General features: G+C 38.2%; 1 pseudogene; it reads left to right on the forward strand.

The window, feature by feature from the left end:
• Nucleotides 1-1,996: 1,996 nt before the first annotated feature.
• LOC142451459 (E3 ubiquitin-protein ligase RNF170 pseudogene) lies at nt 1,997-2,751 on the forward strand (annotated as a pseudogene).
• The last annotated feature ends 5,583 nt before the right edge of the window (nt 2,752-8,334 follow it).

Raw genomic sequence — 8,334 nt, forward strand, 5'->3', positions numbered from 1 at the left:
TTTTGAGAATGATGAGGGCAATGAATGTATAAGGGTGCTTTACTCAATTGATGTATGTATGTATTGTGATAAGAGTTGTATGAGTCCCAATAAAATGATTTATTAAAAAAGAAAAAGATGTACAGTCTCAGGTTTTTGAGAAGACACATGACACAGTTATTTTTTTATCCTATACGGTTTCTGTAATTAAAAAGCATTTCATAAGTGTGGGTTGTTTTGTTGCTTGTATGTTTATGTAGTAGTGAGGTTTTGTGACAACTTGGCTTGGTCAGGCTTCTTAGTGTTTTAGCGAAATCACCCCCCTCGAGGGGTATGAATACCAGGATCGTAGCTGAAGGGACAGAAGTGGTGGTCTAAGATGCGTATAAATAACAATACAATATACTAAGGGTTCTCAAGGATGGTAGGGTGTAGGATGGATGGAATAAAGAGGAATTGATATCAAGGGGCTCAAGAAGAAAAATAATATTTTGAAATTGGTGATGGCAATATTTGTTCATATCTACTTAATATAAAGGATGTGTGGATTGTTATAATATATTGAAAAACCCAAAATAAAAAGATTTTTAATAAAAATTAAGATCAATTCTCCCCCTCAACCCTACAAATACAAAAAAAATTCTCATTGGTTCAGCAGTTAAGAGATACTAAGACTACTAATCATTCATGATGTTATGAACACCATGTAATTTATTCCACAAAAGGGATCTTTTGTGATTGGCAATAAGTTGTAAGAAGTTAGAGTAGAATGCAACTCCCTTATTCAGGTCATAGCCATGATGCAATTAAAAGGAATTTTCCTCAGGGGTGGCCCAATTCCTGTGTAAGTTTACTCTACTCAGAATTTTCCTGCTTCTGGCTGGTCTGGATCATGCAGTGGCTCATTGACTGCCAGCTGTTTGGGACTTGAGCAACAGCTCACCCTATTGCCAACTTTGAGAACCTTCAACCACCGGATCAGACCCGGAGAGTTGGGTTCACGGACTCAATCAGCACAAGTCTGAACTGCTGACCCTGGAGTTATGTGCTTCTGTTACCAAAATCCTGTCTACTTCCCATTCCCTCGGGCTGCTTCCCAGTTAGTCAGTGTGTGATGCACGGGAAGCTTCCAGCTATCTGATACACTGACTTGATCCAGATGGGATTTACATGCTTTGACAATTATATGAACCATTTTCTTGTTATAAATTTTCTCTTTATATATATTTACATATCTCTCACCTAACTGCCATGGAGTAGAGGCCGACTCATAGTGACCCGATAGGACAGGGTAGAACTGTCCCTGTGGGGTTCTGAGATTTTAATGGCTTATGAGAATAGAAAGCTCTGCCTTTCTCCAGAAAAAAAATGTATGCAAAAATATAAATCTTAATAGAAATACATGAAGATGCAGATATAAATTTATAAATCGATGTATATATGTAAAGCATTAGCTTAGCTACCCCCAGAGAACCCAGCTAAATCTTCTACTTGTGTGTATGTGTTTATGTGTGTGTGTGTTTGTGTAAAACCTCCTCAATTAAAGTGTGTACATCAGTAGTAGTAAGAGTATGTATTATGGAAGAACCAGAGACAGAGAAAATAACTTTTAGAAATCTGAATTTATCCATAATTAAGAAAAGAGATTATCTGCCAATGGATGGGGCTCAGGGTGCACACCCTTGGGGTGGAGATCCACTCAGGGATGCTCAGGGGCAATGTGGCCCGGAGTTAAAGCCCCAGAGTTCCCCTGGTAAAGCCCCCAAGTCACCATTCTAGTGGTCCCAAGTCACTTGGAGAGAGTGGAAGGGCTGACGTGGCAGGTGTCCAGTGGTTCCAGGTGGGCTTGGTCAGCGATTAGTGGACCCTAGCATTGCTTCGGGTCTCTTAGAGTCTCAACCCCTTCAAACTTTAAAAGTAGGAGCGGCTGTGATTGTGTTGCTATTCCTTAAGGGTACTGCCAATTCCCAGGGCCTGTTTTCTCCTGGTGCCGTGTCTTGAGTTGGCTAGACCTGGAATGGCCAGCTTTCAAGGTGAAGTTCAAAGTTTGAAACTGGATAATGATTCACTTGTAGAAGGAATAAATGACCAGGTACTTGTGACAGTGGTGGTCAGTTTTGCTTTGATTACTACGATGGTATGTGCACTTTTTATAAATACACATCAGAACATTCACCTAGAAAACCAAGAGCTAAAAGGGAACTCTTGGAACAACTTGAAACCAAAGAAGAAGCCCCTGTTGCTGCTGGACATGCATTGTCCAATCTGTTTACACCAGGCCGTCCCTGTTGAAACCAGCTGTGGACAGCTTTGCTGTGGTAACTGCATTATCGCATACGGGCATGCACATGGTTCCTGGCCCGGGCTCTCAGCTAGCTGTCCAATTTGCAGACAAATGGTAACATGACTCTTACAAGTATTTGGTCCTGATGAACAGCCTCGGGGATGCTTTGGGATTGTGGCATGATGTTAAGGACTACCACGGAAGATTCGCAGGGCAGCCCAGATCTATCATAGCAAGAACTATGGACCTACCCACTTTACTGAGTCGTGCCTGTAGGGAAATGTTTTCAGTTGGGGACCTTTTCTGGTGTTCTGAATCAGGAAAACACTGTGTTTAATGGGAGTTTAAAAACTCCAATATCACCTCTAGACTTTGTTCCTGAGGCCATGTTTGGAATCCCAGGCTTTCTAGCGCACTTCGCTGTCATCTTTTTCTTGCTTAATTACATCTGTACTATGTATTGAGGGGTGATAACAGAATCTATATAGATGAAGAAAAATGGGCTTACCAGAATATTTAATCTAGTCTATAAAATCACAGTAAAGGATCCCTAAACTTTGATTTCTGCATGCATACCTGTGACTATAGGAATGATTTGCAGCATTATTTTCAGGTTTATAAATTGTCAATACAGTTTTGTTTGACTTTCTTAATATTTCAATCACAATAAAACAAAACTAAACTCCAATGTATCAGGAGAGTTCAAAAGAAACAGATTTAACTGTACCCTCATTCATAGTTTAATGACAAAAGTTATTTTATGTTTTCACATAACAAGTTTTGTTTGCATTAGCACAAGTGTCAAAGTTACTTCTGTTGGAAGCTGTATGCAGCTCGCTTCCTAAACATTATGTGGCTGGTGTTTGTCTTGACAGTAGGTGTTAAACCTGCTAGATTTATGCCTACACGATCAACAATCCCCAGGGCATTCATTGTCTAAGGGAGTGCAATGAAATGTCGGCAGAAAAGTGCAGTTTGGTAAAAATTGCAAGGGATGACTTTGTGGCAGAATCACCAATACACTTGGTGATAATGTTGGTGCTGGAGGCTTAGGACGTGTTCAGAGAGAGATTTCTGGAAGGATTCCATTGAAACTTGGAGGACTCAGTAGAAAATGAGGCTAAGGAGAGTCTTCAATAAAGAGAAAGACTAAAGGAAATTTAATATATGGATAACATAAGGGAAGATAGTGAATAATATAGTTAAACTTTTTGATTGTGAATTAAGTGGGTGTTTACATATCACATAATCATTTTTCTATTAAACAACTTTACTAACGTTTCAACACATCCAATATCTAGCCCTGTATTCCCACTTTTGTGAGTGAGCTTATCTCCTTCTTAAGGGCTGTCTTCTTCCCCTTCACCAAATTAACATCTGAATACCCTTTGATTTATTACTTCCCCCCTTATTTTATCCTCTCACTCCTGCTAACAAAGTTTGTTTCTTTTATGAAAATTTGTATCTTGATTTTTTAAAAGTAATAGTGCTCTCATACAATATTTGTTTTGTGCTTATTTAATTACTTCTCTCAGTATAATGTTCTTCAAATCTTTCTATGTTATAAGGTTTTTCATATTTTGATTATTATTCTCCAGCACTGCATAGTATTTCTGTGTGTATATAACAAAGCTTTTTTATCCGTCCTTTCAAATAGGCATTTAGGCTACTTCCATTGTGTTTATATTGTGATTAGTGCTAGGGTGAGTATGGGTGTTCTTCTATGTGTTCCTTACTTATGTAACATATACATACCAAGTAGAGGGTTTGTTGGGTCATATGGTATTCCTATTCAAAATTGCTTGAATAAGCACCACACAGCTTCCGATGGCGGTTGTGTGGCTGACAGTCCCCCCAGCAATGGCTGAGGGCTCCAATCTCATCACACACTCTGCCAGCACTTGTTCTTTTTTGTTTTCAAATTTATTAATGTCTGTGTGATGTAGTAACTCATCCTTTTTTTAATATGTAATTATCAGATGTCTAGGAATGATCAACATTTCCTCATGTTGGTTAGCTGCCTTGATGTCTTCTTTAGTGAATGTCTGTTCATGTCCTATGCCCAATTTAAATGAATTATTCATCTTTTGTTGTTAAGGTGATATAGTTTTCTATAGATTTTAGATATTAGTCCCGGTCCAATATATAATTGCCCATTTTCCCACCCAGCCTTTGCATTCTCCTACTTTTTTGATGAAATCTTTAGATTACATATCTGTCTTAATTTTAGGAAGATTAAGTCAACTATTTTATTTACTGTTGTATGTGTAGTTTTCATTACATTTAATAGTGTGCTGATCTGTTTATTAGGGTCTTTAAGTTTGCCCCTATTGTTTTTCATATATGATTTTTATAGTTCTAGGGTTTATAGTTAAGATATTTAATACACTTTGAGTCCATTTGGAAAAAAAGATAGGGCTTTCTACTACTAGAAACAGTTGTTGTTAGGTGCCATTGACTTGACTCTCACCCACAGCAAACCTATGCACAACAGAGAGAAACGCTGCATGGTCCTACACCATCTTCATGCTTGTTTCTATGATTAGTTCCATCGCTGTAGCCACTGTGTCAATCCATTGCATCAAGGGCCTTCCTTTTCTTTTCCGCAAACCTTCCACTTTACCAAACATGCTGTCCTTCTCCAGGGACTGGTCTCTCCTGACAATATGTCCCAAGTGTTTGAGATTAAGCCTGACCGTCCTTGACTCTAAGGACCACACTGGCCTTACTTCTACCAATATCCATTGGTTTATCCTTTTAGCAGTTCATGATATATTCAACACGAAATTCAAAGCATCAATCCTTCTCAGGTCTTCCTTATTTAATGTCTAACTTTCACATGCATATGATGCAGTGGAAAATGCCATCGCTTGAGTCAGGCACAATTTGGTCCTCAAAGTAACAGCCTTGCTCTTCAATACTCTAAGAAGCCCTGTGCAGCAGATTTACCTAATGTAATGCATCTTCTGATTTCTTGACTACTGCTTCCATGAACATTGATTGTAGATCTGAGTAACAGAAAGCCCTTGATGTTACCTGTTAGGTCAGCTGTGAGGATTTTGGTCTACCTTTCTTTGAGATGCCATCCATACTGAAGGCTACAACCCTGAATCTTCATCAGCTGTGCTTCAGGTACTCTTCATTTTCAGCAAACAAGGCTGTGTCATCTTCATACCTTGGCATTGTTAATAAGCTTCCCTCCAATTCTGAAGTCACATTCTTCTTCATATAATTCAGCATTTCTGATGATTTGCTCAGCATATAGATTGAACAAGTATGGTGAGAGGATAAAACCCTGACTCATATCTCTCCTGATTTTAAACCTGATTTTATTCCCTTGTTCTGTTCACTGAACTGCCTCTTGATCTATGTGTACGTTCCAAAAGAACACAATGAAGGGTTCAGAAATTCCCATTCTTCTCAAGGTTATCCACAGTTTATTATGGTTCATGCAGTCGAATGCCTTTCCATAATTGATAAGACACAAGGAAACATCTTCCTGATGTTCTATTCTTTCAGCCAAGATCCATATGACATCAGCAGCGATATCCCTTGTTCCATGTCCTTTTCTGAATTCAGCCTGAACTTCAGGCAGTTTGTGTCAGTATATTGCCACAAACTTGTTGGATGATGTTATGCAAAAATTTACTTGTGTGCAATATCAATGATATCATTGTATAGTTTGAACATTCTAACGGGTCACCTTTGTTCGGAATGGGCACAAATATGGATCTGTTCTAGTCAGTTGCTAATGCATTCAGTATTTGAACATCTTCCTTTAGAATCACTGGTTTTTGCTCATATGCTATCTCCTGAAATTGTGGACTGCTGCCTAGTTCTTTCTGGTATAGTGATTCTGTGTATTCTTTCCATCTTCTATTGATGCTTCCTGCATCCTTCAATCTTTGGACAATGGAATCTTTCAAAATTGCAATTCAAAACTTGAATTTTTTAGTTCTTTCATTTTCATATATGCGGAGCATGCAGTTCCATTGTGCTTTTCTAACTCTCTGTCCTTGCACAATTTTGCTTTGGCTTTTGCCATGAATGGTGGTCTTGATGTCCTCCTTCAGTGCTCCAGGTCTTCTGTCATTAGCCTTCATTGTGTCAAATCTTTTCTTGAGTCATTCTTTACATCCAGGTGGGATGCACTCATTGTTGTGTTTTGGCTCCTTTGGACTTGTTTTCATTTTCTTCAGTTTTATCCTGAATTTACATATGAGCAATTGATGGTCTGTTCCGCAGGTGACCCCTGATCTGGTTTGAGCGGCTGCTATCATGTTGTTCAAAAAAAAGCATTTGCTATGAACAAGTCGTTTGTTTTGCAAAATTAATTATGCAATCCCCAGCTTCATTTCTATCACCAAGTTTATATTTTCCAACTACTTTTCCTCTCCTTTGTTTCCAACTTTACATTGCAATCACCAATGGCTATTAATGCATTTTGATTGCCTATTAGTCAATATCTAACAGAAATAGTTGGTAGAAATCTTTGATATCTCCATCGCTAGCCTAAATGTGAATAATAGTTGTATTGATTGCATTTCCTTTAGGCCTAAAGATAAAATCCAGTCACAGTTAGCACTGTATTTCATGATGCATTTAGCAAGACCTTTCTAACAATGAATGTTACACTATTCCTCTTGATTGTGTCATGTCTGACTTAGTAAATCATGTGACTTTCTGATTCAAAATGGTCAATACCAGTCCACGGCAGCTCACTAATGTCTAGGATGTCAATCTTTATGCATTCCATCTCATTTTTGACCACTGCCAATTTTCCAAATTAATACTTTGTACATTCCAATTTCGTCATTACAAGATTTTTGTAGCTGTTTCTCTTTACCTCGAGTAGTACCCCATTCACAAATGAAGATCCTAAAATATCTACTCCCACAGGCTTTATGCAACTGACATCACCTGGTCGACTCCCATCCAAGAATTCAACTTTTCTTCAGTCACACTTCAAGTACCCTTATTGCTGAGAGGCCCATCTGCCTGCAATATCTCTGACAATACTCTGCTTCAATTTATATGTTTTCATTATTTTAGGCCTTCAGTATTTGGACATGCTTCAAAAGTGTGCATAAAGTTTTCAGCATCTTCTTCCCCCAAATTGTGGAGCCTAGTCCTTCTTCTTGGTCTGTTCTTACAGTCTCTGAAACTCACAGGCTTACTTCTACCATTCCTGCACGTTCACTATGTTGAGATTGACTCGAGGCAGCAAGTTTGTTTTGGGGATGAGTTCATGTTTGTAAATGGAATGAGGTATGATTCCTCTTTCATTTTTCTAATATTTTCCCAACATCAATTGTTGAAGAGACGATCACATCCCCAGTTAATCTCTTTTGTCTCTTGGTTAAAATCCTTTTTCTGTACATGCATGAATTCATTTCTAGGTTCTCTGTTCTGTTGTATTGGTATGCATATATCTTGCTGGACCTGTATCAAACTGTTGACTGCTGTGACTGTAGTAGGGTTTCAAATCTGCACATGAGAGACCACTGGGTTTTTATTCTTTAGCAGGCCTTGTTTATTATGGTTCTCTTTCTTTTCCATCATCGGTAAAGGAATCCAACTGATTTTTGTATGTTGATTATCTACCTTTAAAATATCATTCCTTGTTTCTTCAGTTACCCACTAAGTATTAAGTAGGGCTTTGTTCACTTTCCATGTATTTGATAATTTTCCCCCCATAGATTGTTGATTTCTAAATTAAATGTCTATTGAGTCTGTTTATATATGAAGTAGTTCACTATTTCCAAAAACCATCATTAATACTGAATAAGGAGTTACATTCCACCCTAATGTTCCCACAACTGCTTGATCGTTTACAGCATATTTCACCATGGAGTTGATTACGCTGTGGTTGATCACATCATGGAGGAGTCTCAACTGCCAAATTAATGAGAATCCTAGCCTTGTCACGCTGAAACAAAACCTAACTATCACAGTTTATCCCTTGTCTGCTAGGCAACTATGTTTATCTCATTAAATCTCACATAATCCCCAAACATAGATTAAAGTCAACCAATGATACAAGTAACATGCGTACAATGAAAATGCACAAA

This window comes from Tenrec ecaudatus, chromosome 6 (genome assembly GCF_050624435.1).
Source record: "Tenrec ecaudatus isolate mTenEca1 chromosome 6, mTenEca1.hap1, whole genome shotgun sequence".
Lineage (NCBI taxonomy): Eukaryota > Metazoa > Chordata > Mammalia > Afrosoricida > Tenrecidae > Tenrec > Tenrec ecaudatus.